The sequence below is a fragment of the Siphateles boraxobius genome, unplaced genomic scaffold (assembly GCF_051911475.1).
Source record: "Siphateles boraxobius isolate OS27281-9 unplaced genomic scaffold, OSU_SipBor_1 6, whole genome shotgun sequence".
In the NCBI taxonomy this organism is placed as follows: domain Eukaryota; kingdom Metazoa; phylum Chordata; class Actinopteri; order Cypriniformes; family Leuciscidae; genus Siphateles; species Siphateles boraxobius.
This window is the reverse complement of record NW_027509186.1, coordinates 23247162-23263018: the sequence shown is the minus strand read 5'-3', so window position 1 is coordinate 23263018 and position 15857 is coordinate 23247162. Positions and strand designations below refer to the sequence as shown.

The 15857-nt window shown below is 38.6% G+C and overlaps 1 long non-coding RNA gene across 1 annotated transcript in view; it reads left to right on the top strand.

The window, feature by feature from the left end:
- LOC143716127 (uncharacterized) overlaps window positions 1-3038 on the top strand; it is a 97963-nt gene extending 94925 nt beyond the window's left edge. Inside the window, exons 3-4 of the long non-coding RNA XR_013195951.1 lie at window positions 465-546; window positions 2105-3038. This is a non-coding gene — a long non-coding RNA (uncharacterized LOC143716127). The remainder of the gene's footprint in view (window positions 1-464; window positions 547-2104) is intronic.
- Window positions 3039-15857: the final 12819 nt, after the last annotated feature.

The following is a 15857-nucleotide window of genomic DNA, read 5'->3' as shown; positions in this document are numbered from 1 at the left end:
AGGATGTTAACACATAGTTTTCTTTCAAATATAGAGCTGCTTTCAAACAAATCATCTCCTTTCTCTCTCCTCAAATGCATAACCAGCTCCGCGACCTCTTCCAGCCTGGATTAGTTCTACTATCTTTGGGTGTTTAGCCTGCGGTGCAGCTGGGTAGAGGCGGGAAGTGGGCGGAGGGGGTGAAGCCGATATCTCTGGTTCTGTTCTCACTTTTGTTCGGGGAGTTCTCTGAGGAGAGGAAGTTGTGAACAAACACTTCTGTTTATTCTTACCGAACGAGCCATCGGAAATGCAGGCGTACAGAGATTAGGGAGGATTCTTGCTCTCGTCTAAAGCATTAGCGATTTACTACGCATTCAGTGATGAATATCCAATCTTGACAAAATAAGGCTGAAATGAGAATACAAAGTGGCTAATACCCAAGAAAAACAGAGAAATAGATATTTGTGTTTCTTTTTTCTTAGGGAATGGTAATTTAGACCATGAAGCTGTTTCATAGCCGGCTGTGGACTGCAGACTTCCTCTACCCCGCCGTATATTTTGAAGGTGAGATAGTTTCTCAAACATATCTACACTATACAGTGACAACAGCTTTTACAGCTTTTTAAATGTATAACAACATTTGTGAGCCAACAATCTGAAATCCCATCAGTCTGCGGGGCTACCCTTAAAACCTAGTGTTGGCAGGCCGCTGTAATTCCAAGCAGAGACTATATTCCATTCTCTCTCTCTCTTTCTCTATCTTGCTTTTTCAACGGCTACTGTTTTTTTTTTTCTTGCTGTCTCTCAGCCTCTACCTCTCTCTCCCTTGTAATTTCTTCAGGTCTGGAATCTAATGCACCCGTAGAACGACAAGTTTATTATCACCAGAACACAGAGAGCTTTTCCTCTGCCATGTTTATCTGACCCATTCCCAAAATTTCAGCGGCAGCCAATCTATCAGTTTATCACTGCTACTTCATCACCGTCACTCCTGGCAGCTAAATACAAGCTCCAAATCCGCTGCTACACACATCTGCGCCATTGTAAAGCTGACGTGTGGCATGCTTGGTAAACAGGGTTGCCTGGGGCCATGCACAATAAAGCTCTGGTTTCTCACGGAGCCCGGCTCGCTGCTCTCTGCAGGGACCACAGCTCACGCCACACATGAGCGCAGGGACATAGAAGTACACCTGCACACATGTACAAGCACATGGCAGCGACTCGCAGTTAATGCATCAGCCTGAAATACTGCTGCATATTTCTTTTGGTTGTGTTTTTGCTAATTGCATTTACCACGACTCGCATCAGACTATGGAGCCTTTGAAGTGACATTTGCATTAAAGAAATCCGAGACGTTTTCATATTCACAAAAAATGTCTAGATGTTCACAGATAACCTTTGCATTCCCACACGTTACCAATTGCATATACCTAATTTTTTTTTTGTGTACATCTGAAAGTTGTTTTGGATAAAAGCATCTGGGTCAATAACTGTTTCTGCATGTTGGTTGGATGGTGATTTTGTTGGTCAAACTACATGACTTTGCTTCCATGTTTAATATTTTAAAAACTTCTGGATGCACAATCAGTTACTATACATATACTGTATATATATATATACAATTTTGATAAAAAACATTATAATTATGTTATTGTAATAAAAAGAATGTCAGTAACACTTTACAATAAGGTTGTAATGTTAGTTAAGAACATTAGTTAACATGAATAAACAATCATTGGACAGCATTTGTTTGTCTTAAAAGTTGATTTCAACATTTTTAAAATTAAGAGTTGTATTTGCTAACATTAGTTAATGCGCTGTAAAATATTTTTTTTTATTAACTAACATTGACAGATTATTTAAATATTATAAGGTTTACAATATAATATTTTTACAATTTCTTTTAAAATTTCTTTTCAAGGCTTTATTTTTTTTAATCGGGCATTATGGTATTAGGACAGTTGTATCACCCTAACATATTTTGAGAAAATAGTCAAAAATAATTAAATGACAAGTCAATCATTTTAAAATGTATTTTTGAATAAAAGCATGGGACAAATAATTGAACTCTTATTATGATAACTTATGTATTAACAACCAAGGTCATATTTTTTCTTTTCAGACATTGCACCAAACTTTGAACAAAACATGCCTAACCCACCACAGCCAAATGTGCAAGTGTACAGAACGAAGACGCAGTAAAAGAGAGTAAGAGAATGGCTGGCGGCGCCACAGATGTCTGTAGTTGAGTAAGAAGCAGTGGTGGCAGAGATGGCAGACAGTGGCTAAGTGATTAGGGAGCTCTGTGTTAACCCTGCGCCATATTTAGCATCGGCGGGGTGCCTGGCCGGGTGCACACCTCCAGGGCCCTGCCAGATGTTAGGAGCTGCTGTGGCACGCATGGAGAAGCATGGCGGCAGCAGTCAGCACAGCAAGCCTACGATCAGATAGGGGTGAAAGCGTGTCCCCTCTGCAAACTCATCTCTTCCTCTTACACACACACACACATTATCGCTCTCATTCTCTTTTTCGGAGTTGCTTCCAGCAGATGCTACGCTAACAAGTGCCCCCCCCGTTCGTTCGACATTAGTCATCTCTTCCTCCTGCATCCACCTTGCTGGGACGATCCGCCGGGGGGTGACCAAGATAAAGTTTTGACTGGCAGGACCATTTGTTTTAATCAGGTGTTTGCAGACACTTGCCTGACCTCCATTAGTTGAAATTTTAATTGAAATTAACCCCCACTACTACCCCAATTAACCCACTCCCCCAGCACACACGCATGCCACACTCCTGGCATCTGTTCCCGGGGAACCGGGGCAAAGGGAGAGAGAGAGAACCGCAAGGCTAGCACTGAGCAAACATGTCCGTTGAGCAACTCTGCATGCACACACACTCAAACACACAGATACACACACGTAGACATTCCGGTGCCTGTCTGAACTTGGTTTAGAAGCAGAGGGACAGGAAGTGACAGAGAAGGAGCATTGAGTGACAGCAAGGAGTTATCAAATGTGTTTGTGTTATAATGTGTGGGTATTTTTTTTGTTTTTCATATATATGTATGTATATATATATATATACAATAATAATAAAAATAATTAATAATAATAATAAAATATATTATTATTATTATTACTGTTATTGTAGCTATAATTTATAGCAAAACATTTAGCTTGATTTTAAAATATGGAGTTTCTAATAATTGGATTTTATATTGTTTTATCTACCCACAGTTAGAAGTATATGTATAAATATTTGAATAAATATATATCCTCATCATTTAAATTTTTATAAAAAAAAAAATCTTTCCATTTCCCCCACCCCACTCCACCCCACAATATCAAAATATCAAAACCATAGAAATCAATGGTGCATATGTGTGTGTTTGTGACACAAGGACTGTGTCCTTGGCTGCTGAGGCATGATTTATGACACACATGAGGACTTGCTGACTGAAATGTTCTCAAGAGTGGTGGCACAGCAGGTACACACACACACACACACACACACACACATGCATATTTAGTTCAATCCGTAATACATGACTAGCCGTCATCCTTCAAACGATAGGAAATAAGCACCACCCTCCACAAGATATCTTGAGCGAGGGTATGTCACCCCGTGAAGGACAAAATTGCAGTGCCCTGAGCCCATACACCCAACCACCACAAAGTCATCTTTCATGTAGACCCCCTCCCCATCTTGAATAGCACCTGAACATTCAGGTCCAGCTTCAGCTCAAAGGTCTGGTTTGAGGGGTGATAGGTACAGATCCTGGGGGGCTATGCCCTTGAGCAAGGTGCTTATATCCAGATCTAAGCAGCATAACAGTAACAGCTCAGCTCGATGAGTTGAATTGCTGAAAATTGTCTCTGTGCACAAAGACATCATATAAATTGGAAATTGCTTACACTATTAAGTGTGTTTGTGTTCAGAATGTATCTCCTACACATCCTAGAAAGTACAATGTTGCCTTTGTAGACCTTAGATATAGTCTTTTAGCACCTGCTCTGTCTGTGGGAAGAAAATAATCTACATCCATACTCAGGAAAGAAGAAATCAAAGCTTGTAATATATTAAACTACCTGCAAATACTTCCAGTCTGAAACGAATCGGCAGCTTACGCCGAGCTGATACATTTAGTGGGACCAAATTATAGTTAGGATTAGGATTGGAACGAATAACCCAGTGTTTTATCAGCGGGCACATGTTTCAGTGCCGAGCTGCTTATATTTCAGGTAAACATAATCCAGATGCTGTGCAGCAGGGATAGATTCAATTAAGATACCGGACAACTTTGTTAATGCAGCCATATCTTAATACCCCTGCTGCAAGTGGTAATGAATCTGGCTCAGAGAGCAGACTGAAACAGGACCCGGGACAGCAGCCACAGCTTGCTGAACAGTGAGGCAGCTCTGTCTCAGGTGTGTCTCGGTTGAGAGGGACGCTAACTGGCAGCACTTGCTTACTGGCTAGCTGCTGATTCTCCATGTAATGTGTCATCTGTGGCTGCTCTGTGTGTTTTGCATTATCACTGATGCTTTTCTTTGCCCTACACTGCCTGTGTGCATTTTCATATGTTTCGGGCACCATTCCAGCTTGTTCCAAAATTATTATTCCAAAATATGAATGTGCTATCTTCCATTTATCCATTATCCCTTTTGAATCTTTTTAAAGTAGTATTTGTTCTTCAGTAACCTACTCAGTATCAGCATCAAAACTTTCATCTAAAAGGGTGCATTGTATCCATTAAGCCTTTTTGAGCAATGCAATTTCTTATTGGTGAAGGACAATTATGATTGGTTCCTTAATGGATTTGAACCTGTTTTTAAATTGGACTGAATCAAACTCCCAAGCTTTTCATTAAACTCAGCTGATTCAATCATGATAAATTCTATTGACAATTAACAGTGTATGGACCTGTGAAGGCAGGTGCACAATTGTTATTGGGCTAAACAACACATTTCTTGAAGTCATAGTTTTTATTGTTAGCTATGTGATGCCAAGCCAAACTGGAACGTGAATTTGCACAAATTACATCAAAACCCTTAACTGATATCAACATGAAAACTGAAACTGAAAACGGTATGATAAATATAATATTATGAACTGAAAACATTATGATAAATATGAACATTTGAACTTTTTAATTAAAAAGGTAGAACGTGCAAAATGCCTCTAGCACAATTTTTCAATGACTGTTCAATCGTTTTCTGACTATTTGAAACAAACAATTCACAAGAATTGATTCAACAAAATGAGCCAGACTTTCCAATGTTATAAACTATGCTGTTTTTTTCCTCTTTTCATTTTACTGTCGCTAATGATGAAATTTTAATGTTATCAATACTTTAAATATATTGCACATGCACGTCATGCAGAGAATGTTGCTGTCACAGCCACAAACATTGCCATGGCACTGCCTTTTCCCACAGTCACAGCGAGAAAGGAGCTCAATGAATGTGGCTGCAGGACTGTATGTACTTGGTTCCAATATTAATATTTATTGACAAAAGTAGCCTGGTGTTAAAACAGGCCTGAGGGGCATTTGGCTGGACTTAAGCTCCAGGAGGGCATGCTGACTCAAAGTCTTATTCAGATGATGTGCATTAGATGCTTGTCCTTGAAGAAAAGGCATTAAAGCTCGCTGGAGTCAAAGAGTGAGAAAGTGAGAGGCAGAAAAGCGAGTGAAAGAGAGCAACAGAGGGAGGAAACAGAGTGACTAAAAAGAGGCAAAGCCTGGGATTCTTCATAGGGTGAATGATGTACAGCACACTGACTCACACAAAAGTGTTTCCACACAGTAGAGCAGACAATCCCCTCTTCAGGAAACGGAGATCAAAGCAGAATTAAGTAGTCAGAGATGTTCCATGCAAATTTGCACTGGCCTCCAGCCGTATATCTTGCCGTGTTGATTTGGGGCGTCAAGCAGCGGGGTGTCAAATGCTTGGGCAGTAGAGTTCCACAGCATTGCTTTGCGGAGAGAAAAATGGGTATATTTTGTCTGAGACTGGAGCCCATTATATCTTTTTTAATCCAGGAGGAGTCTAGGTGTTTTTGATGTTGGAATCAGAGCCGAAACATAAAAACATAAATTCCAAACTTATCCCAAGGAAAAATGTACTGTTGATTTTTTTATTTATTTTTTTGCTTTTCTCTCCAGTAGTCCTTGATATATTAAAGGTGTGGGATTGGAGCATGTGAAATAAGCCCACAAAGAATATTGCTGACAGGATTTGATGTCAAGTATTTTTCTGTTTTTAATGCATACTACATAACAAATTACTATTAATAATGTTAAAAATATTTTTTATTAAAATAAATTAAACATTATTAACAGAATTCAAAGTATTGATTATTATTTATTATATTTATTAGATTATATTTATATTATTTTTTATCATTTATAATGTTATATCATATAATATATCAATAAAATCATACAGTTTTCACCAGTTTCCTGCAACACTGCAAAATATTTTAAAAAATCTGTTTGTATTGTTTGTATTGAGTGAAGAGTCAAATCTCCGTCAAACATCTTTTTCTATCTACAAATTCGTAGATATACGCAGCATGTGCACTTGTGTTTCCTCAAAGTCTAGTGTGACTGCACTTTAATATGCTGTTTGGGATTCAGTAGATCCATTTCCTGTTACTAATGTGTGAACAACAACCCAGTGTTTGGCTAGAAGAAAATGAGAATTTAGTAACAGCATAATGAATGATTTAACCACAGACAGCAAGATAGGCCACTATTCCCACATACGCATCTCTCAGGCTTGTGCCTAATTCATTTTGGCCATACAGTGACAGACCAGGACAGCAGTTAGGGAAGGGGAGGAGGGATGGGGCAGGGCAGGCTTGCAGCACAGATAGCGGCAGACAGCGACAGAGACTACAGCAAACTGTGACAGCGTGCAGATAGAGAGGCACAGTATGGGAATAGAGATAGAGAGATACTCAGATGGATGGCGAAAGCAAGGAGGCAACAAACAGAAATGGAGTGCAGATATGCACAGGCGCATCTGAAGGGAAGGGGGTGAAGAGTCCGCTGTAACAATAATTCATTATTTGTCTTGTTTTACAAATGCTGCTCCTCGAGACATTCAATTTATTGTGGCGCGGAGGATTGTCGTCTATGTGTGAGGAGGTGTCAGCACCATGGAGTGCTTCGCCGTCTCCCTGCGTGACAGCACTCCAGATGCTGAGAGGGGGCCGACAGTGGGGGGCACTCACACAGATGCAGGCGTACACATGTGTGAGCACACTCACACATATACACATGCGATTGGGGGGGTTGTTGAAGGATGAGGAGCCAACCTGTGTCCAACCGGGGCCCCTTTCCCTCTCAAACTCCACCCCCTCTAGTTAAGCTAGGAAAGGAATTCATTAAAATATAAGTCCTCCTGAACTGCACCCATAATCCGACAGATTAATGGCAGAGCATGAAATCTGCAGTTTACGTTGACAAAAGTTACAAGTTGGGGGAGGGGCGGCAGGGCCCTGCAGTGGATTACGGCGAGCGGGTCTTAATGCGGGAATAATTTGATGTAGCTGCCAATTTGCTGTGCACGCACTCACCGGCACAAATCCGACTTTGCTGCACACTTCTGAGGAAGTTTTATGGGTGAAGAGAGCTCCTTCAGCACGTGGCCAGCAGACCTGATTCTCTGAGCACACACAATAGACTTCAAGTTACCACACAAATGTGACGTGCGCTATCATTGCAAGACGGATGCCGCAATGAGTCGATTATTGCAGAGAAGAAGAAGAAAAAAACAGTTTTGTGTTTAATGTAATTTTTAAATGACCAAAATCCAAATTGTGTCAATGTTTTGAAATTCAAGAAAGAATGTAGTTTCGGTGCTTTTTAATGTGGTGTGACAGATCGCTGTAGTCGCTTCTGTAAATCAAGCGGCACGTGAACCGATCACCTGTTCCGCTTTACCACTGGTTAAAGCATGAAATAAACACGAAATGAACATTAGAAGGTATGTTGAAAGATACAGTACAACTTAATGAAATGTATAATCCTTCCTGTAATCACGCAATCAGTGTTTAACCGTGGAAAGACATCAGTAAACCAGCTTGTCATCCGACGTTTTTCATTTACCACAGGAAAGTCATTCAGTGTCTGTAACTAGTTTGTTAGCTAGTTATAGCACGAAATAAACATGAATGAACATCATGGTATGTTCAAATATACAGTAAATGTCTAATCCCTCATTCAGTGTCTGCAACTGGTTAGTTTGAAATAAGAACTTTGTTGAAGAACATTCCTGGAAACTTTAATATATTGTTATTTAGAGACCATTTTCAAGTTTTTACAATAGCCACCATTTATTGTGGGCTATGATTTATTTCGACAAATGGTTTGGAGACGAGACTTTAATTCATTGCATAAAACTCTAAATGTATTTGTGAGTCAAAACGACTTAAAATGATGGAGCAGGTCACAAATTATCATATCCAAAGAAACCTTTTACAAAAGCCCTGGATGTATGAATTCATTTAGATACAGTGGTCCAATTAGAATTGGAAGGGCCTGTTTTAACTCTACCATTCACCTCCACACAAACAGAACTATTTCAATAGGATGGAGATGAGAAGGGGGTGGTGCGATGAAGGGGTTTAGCTCTTTAGCTACAATCATAGGACATTTCCAAATTATCACTCAAAATGACAGAGGAAATCGGCGCAGGTGACCCCAGAAACAATCAACCTCATTCAAGCCCAACACAGAGCCCACAATCTTCCGCCTCCACCCACAATTAATCCCAGCAAACATGTTTGATTGAATCTTTTCAAGCAAATCCTTTGCTTGGGCTTTTGTTAGTTCACTTCTTGTCAACATCCATTAAAATATGCTTTTAATTCTTACACCCGCCATCTCCGAAGATATGAAGAAACGGGAAGGGAAACAAAAAGGAAGGGAAAAAAAGTGTCGGCAAGCGATCCCACCGTCTTCAACTTTAATCAACTGTACGCTGGCATACCCCCCCCCCCCCCCTCCCCCTCCCCATAATAATACGCTGTTTGGGATTCAGTAGGCAGGCTCCACATCAATCATTCCCCAGAATTTTTTTCGCGCTGCAATAAATATGCAAATGAGGAGAAGCCAGTCACTGGTAATTTCAAGCTCAGCTCACTAGTGTTAAAAAAGGACACAAATTTATTAATTGCCATCGGCCAAAGGAATCCTATTTCTGTGGGCATTGATTACAAAGAGGCATGAGTGATTATTGGGAATGCTGCGGGCTCCGTGCCGCACCACAAGGGGGATGCTTTGGAGAAAAAAGAGCAGATTATCACATCCGCCGCTACCACAAAAGAAATCCTGACATTACGCTCCTTGGCATGAGACGAAAGGCCCGCGGGAATGCTACGGTTAGGATAGAGATTTAATTGTAAACTAGTCTTGTGATAAATGACATAAAGATGTGGAAATGTGGGTATACGCTGTGCCCATTGACTCTTTGCCCATTGCCTGACTGTCATTCAAGTTCTGGGCTCAGTGAATCCACAACTGGCTCAACTAATGTAATATTACGCCATCTGGAAATGAAATATTTCCTATAGATGCCTTATATTGTGGAATATTGCTAAATGTGATAAAAATGTGAAGTTTACATATGACCCACAAAGTTAATGTTCTTTAAAATCAATTTCCTGATTTTGATAAGGAAAATAGGTGGGAAATGAAATGGCGTGTATAACAGAGTGAAATTCTCAGTAACACTTTATTTTACAGTATCCTTGTTACATATGTTACATGTACTTACCATAGTAATAACAGTAAATTATGCATAATTACATGCAACTAACTCTTAACCAAATCCTAATCCTACCCTAACCCTATGTTGTTAATTATTATTACTCGGTACTTTAATGTATAATTACATTGCAACAATGACACCTTAAAATAAAGTGTAACCAAATTCTCTCACATATTCAATGTGAGTGCAGATGAACAGGGTGCCGCTTGTGTGTTTACAGCGTACGGCATTACATACCGGTGTGTGTCAGTATTTTAAGTCACCGTGCAGCAGTAATCACTGAGTCACTTTTATGGACACACCAGCATGAACCTGTCAGAGAAAACATACAGCTGACAAAATCTAAATTGATGTTGTGAGACAAAAGTTTAAAAACAACCACAACACAGGGGGGGGGGGGGGGGGGGGGATAGAGGGCCAGAGAGAGGCTTCTGTCCAAGACATTTCATCTCCCATAAATAATGGCCGTAAACTTTTCCGGCAGAACCAGCTAATTAATTCCTGTGCTATACACAAAAGGAAATGCTGGGTGACAAATGGTAGCAGGGCTTGAAAGCTGCCAGGTCTGCAAAACAGTTTCTTCTTCAATTTACAAGCAATTTTGCTGTAAATCATCAACCAGAACTGGCTACTTTAGGACACAGCCTCTGCTGCAACAACACACTAAAACAGTGTTTTATTAATGCAAAAGTGAGAGAGAGACTGTGGTAAAATCTGCTAGAATCCAGATGATAATCAATCATGATTTATCTGAGGTGAAAGAGACCATGTGCTGTTCATGCTGTCATAGACATGTTTGTATTTACATCCACACCAAACAGAACATAAAATCCCAAATCCTATCCTATCCTATCAAAAAATGACATTATGATATTTGTTTGCTGTTTTTTTTTTATATAAATTGCATTTAACACGTAAGAAAACATTCATGATATATATTTTTTACCACAAGTAAAGCAAACTCAAATCTTGACCGTGACACCTTAACTATTTTCTGTCCATTTTTTATTTATTCAGCTACGCATTATAGAACAGAAAGTCATATAAGGAAAAGTGTGGGAAAATGTTTTTGAAAGAAGTCTCTTATGCTCTAGTCTCTTATCAAGGCTACATTTATTTGATCAAATTACTGTAACAACAATAATATTGTGGAATTTTATTGCAATTTAAAATAACTATTTTCTATTTTTAAATGTAATTTGGCATATAACTTCAGTCTTCAGTGTCTCGTGATCCTTCAGAAATCAGTCTAATTTACCGATTCTGTTCTCAAGAAACATTTCTTATTATCAATGTTGAAAACAGTTGAGCTTCTTAATATTTCTGTGGAAACCATGATACGTTTTTATTTTGATGAATAGGAAGTTCAAAAGAACAGCTTTTATTTGAAATAAAAATATTTTGTTGCATGCCTTTACTGTCACTTTCGATCAATTTAATGCATCCTTGCTGTATAAAAGTATTTTTTTTAAATCACAAAAATGAATATGCACCTTTCTACAACAAGGTTGATGACAAACCGTTGATTCTCAGCTGCATTTTGATTAATGCTTTGTTCAGTGTAAAATAAAGCGTTTTGTTGCTCCACACCAAAAAACATGTTGTATAAATATCATCAGACAATTATAAATTACAGTCCCCACACTCATTGCCATGAAAGCCCATTACGGTTATCTCACAGAACATAGTTACAGTTCAAATGTGTTTATCAGATATGTTTTTATCAGTCTTCGCTGTGGTCTCTGAGCTCGCCATTTGCTTTGCCTGACATTTCATTTTTCCTCTAGTTGCCATATGGACGGAGTAAAGACATGAAGAATGCCTGACTGAGGACAATAATGCAACAGAAGTAGCATTTAAACAGTTGCTCTCGTGTCAAGGTCTGGATCTAACACGAGGCAAAAACTGAATGGCTGTGTGATGGCACCACATCATGCAGACAGAAAAACGTGTTTGTTTGTTTGTGACACAGAGGTGAAAAGGCAGTAAAATGAAAGCCTGCCTGACATTATCCTTCTAAACGCAGCCCTTTCGCCTGCTTGAAACACAAATCAAGAACATGTCGTTCCCCTACAGACCAATAGAAGCATCCAAGTGCTTCTCACAGAGCTCTCCTCGGCCACTTGGAGCTAATCAGAGCACAAATAACGGCACATGAGTCTATATGATGACAGGCTGGAGTGGCCCATCTCGCCTAATGTCTGTAATTGAAAAAAACAAACACGGGTATTCAAAACAACACTATTTCCCTGCAAATTAAGGGTGATGATTATCACACATGCAGTTGAAAACTGTCTCAGTTTTATTCAATGTTTCCTAGATTCAGTTGCTGAGATTTGAAAATGTTCTTTATGTTTCTGAGTAGTGTATTGTTCTCTGAACAGAGGTGTGGACAGTGCCATTGTGTGGTGACCTTGGGTAGCACACGCGGACAGAAGATCTTGAGGCACGAATAGCTCAGCAATGGCTGTCGAATCTTTTTCTCCCATTGCTTTGGGAGTTTTCCTTCTTAGTATAACTCTGCAAAAAGAAAAAAAAAACAGGGATCGTTTGAGTAAAACTTCTGCAGCCTCAGTGTTCATAAATTACATTTCATAGATCTCTCTTATCCAGTCATCCTCATAATAAGGTCTATAAAGAAGAGGGTATTCCAAGCTGATTAATTGTTTCCAGCTTTTGTTTTTAATTAATTGCATGGCTACTCACTCCACGTTCAGTCAGAGTCGAAGTGAAACGTGTGGCTTTTTAGTCTGCACTGCTTGGACGTGCATCTAAATATTCAGCATTGTAAAATATCAAGTGATTTTAAACATTAATGTTTTACTTTCAAAAAACAAAATGTTCTACCTTCACATATATATTAAAAGCCGTAGGATGCCATTTGTCTATATGTGGTGCAACTGGACTGTATGGATACTGTATGAGCGGATGTTGATATGCATGCATGTACCTTTCCTACCACACACAGGTAAAATACAACAACAAAGCCACGCACATTCGGCGTACACCACTCAATTTCCTCTGTAATCTGTCATCTTGCCTGTAGTTTTAATTCCTGTTAACTGCATGGTTGCATGCCACTGGTTCATTCATTTTAATGGAATTGAATAACAGCGCCGCATGGCTGCACTCGCACAAGGCCGCTTTAATTGGAATGAATGTTTAAAAATGTGAAAAAAATATTCATGCTGTTGGTTTTCCAGAGAAAAGGCCATATTTGTTTTGAGTGACTTCTGCCCATTTCTAAGACCCTTTCAAGAACTTTTTGCATACATCTGACATAATTCTGCTTAAAGAAATTTAGATATGCAGCACTAGGGCATATATCTGGAATTTGGTTTTATTGTGATCAGCCAACAAACAAGAAATCATTAACATTTGTCAAATTATTAATGAGCTGATCAACAATCAGCTGAGCAATTTCTCATTATCGTGAATAGAACTCATCACATTTGACGAGTAATGCAAATACAGTTCAAAATGTTTTTAAAAAATAGAAAAATCTTTTGCCTAAAAATCAAGCAGCGACTTAGTCATTATTGAGTAAGGTTTACTGATTTTCTCTCTCCATATCATCAGGATTTAAGTTTGTAATATTATAGACCCAATTGGTTGTCACACTGAAATCAAAATATTTATTTTGAAACTTGATTTGTAGCTAGATTTAATGAGATCTTGATTGTGAGGCCTGACCAATCACGCTGTAAAAGTGACGGCATGTCTTTATTCAATGTACAAACTTTCCTCATGAAAATAGATTTAGGGTTAAATAGAAAATATAATCAATGTGTGCAGTATAACTTAACAGGACCAGCAGTATAGCCTTACAAATATGATTTGCCACACTACGACACACTTAGATAATAAAATCTTGGTAATCTCATTAGTGTTTATCTTTCCTCACTCATTTGATATGGAAAAATCATATCGCAAAAGGGCAAAAAGATGTCTGGTTTATTCTGCATTTTGATTACTATCTTTAAAATTCTGTCTTGTTTTTGTCTGATAAGCAATAATAAACACTTTAAATGAAACGGTTTACACATTATGTTTTTTTGATTGTAGAATAATAACATCTACATCAATTCTAATTTCTTTGTATTACTCTAGCAAACTCAAATGTCCATATAGCGTTTTAAATATTCACTATTCATTATTACTTAATAACATTAATACTTAAACTGAATGACCAGATTTGGAACTCTAGCATTTGAATTCTTGACATGCTTATATTATATTTATATTTCCTTATCCTGTCATCTATAACATCTATCTTTCTGATCCAAAGCAAAATCATTAAATCAATCAATATACTATCTAAAAGTGGACTCGACCAAAGAAACCCCAAAACATACCTTTAGTCTCTTGAACCGATTCACTGTACTGAGAAATCAATCGATAATCCGGCCCTGTAATCGGTGTGAAAAGAAATTTAAGAAATTGTTGCTGCTTTACTGCTATTAGTGCTATCAGATGCATTAGTGCTGCAGTGAATTATATGTATAGGTACATACAATTCGCTTTTCCAATGAGAGAAAAAAAAAATCCTGGCTATAGATGGACGTTCACACTGCATTATTCTGTTTTTTCTTCAGATGTCTTTGCCAGAATGAAAATCAGCTACAATGTCCATTGTATGTCATCGGATTTGTGCTATGCACATTAGAGAGCTGAATGACTGAAATAGATGTTTTGTTTTTTAAACATCTCTCCTTTTTACAAGACATATTTAAAATGCAGTGTACGTGTTGATAAGCTTTGGAATCAATAACAACAACAGAGAGAGAAATCCCTCAGTTAATAAACTATGCATGGAATAGGAATCCTGTGTGTATTAAGTTACATAAACCCCATCACTTCCAACTGACCACCACATCAAAACTTTGACATTAAGTGGGATGCATGTCTGTATTCAAATCATTGCTCTCTAGATTTAAATGGCATTTAAAAACGCGTTTCAAACATTTATATTAATGTGTCGACAAGGTCAGGCCGAACCAATAGTCGATGTTCAATCAATATGAGATTTGAATTTAAAGAGCTTTGGCCTCCCGGGTGACAGAGCATAGAGTCAGCGGTGTGGTTAAGCCCCGGGCTCAGGAGGGCCCGCAGGCCTGTTTAACTCTCAGGACCATGATTAATTCATAGTGGATTATGTGCTGGGTGCAGCAGGGGCACCGCTGGGCTCCTTCACACTAAAACCACACACTGCAATGAGATAAAGGTTTTTCCCCCAGATAGCAAGCTCAATTTGATGCCGTCTTCCTGGCCCTCCATACCTGTGAAGGATTCCTCCCACATACGCTCGCCACAGAGAGTCAAATCAACTGAATCTCATCTGACCCTTTTGTTTTTCCATATCTATGAACTGAGATATGAAATGAGTTCAGTGATGAGGTTGTTTCTTCTGAACTTGTTTCTCCATATATCTATTGTCCCGGATGCCAACGTGTTGCAATATCTGTCATCTTTTAAGGTTTTCACAACGTTTTAGAAGAGAAAGAGCGACTCTGAGGCGCTTCTAATGCGCTGTGAATGGACTGTTCTTGAAAAGTTATGATTCTTTGTCATCTGGCCCATTAGTAGATACTGAATATGTTTAAAATATAGAAACTTGTCAGGTTTTCTTGCACAGCCAAGATAAAAAGGAAAGAGATGGTGAATTTATGATGAAGATATACAAAATATTGTATAAAAAAATCAGTTGTATGACATAAAAATCTGGTCAAAGTGTGAATTAGGTGCTATAAAAACAAGAAATGTCATTTTTCCCAAAACAACACAGTTTTGACTTCCCATTTACAGTATATCTGAAAAGGTGAGAACACACATAATCATAGGACATCATTTTAAAACATTTGATTTAGCTGATTTGATCGCTGAGTAAATTATGCTTTGTTAGTATTGTGAAATGTCGTATCATGAAAGGACATCTTTACACGAGGATTTTTTTTACATATTGCAGTCAAGACAGCCTTGTGAGGGTTATGTGATGTCCTCCACCATGTCATGTTCATCCTGAGAGATTACAGTTGGAGGAATATTCTTCAGAAGCCATATTTCTCAGAAAGCAGCAAGCGCCCCGTATTTAGATGC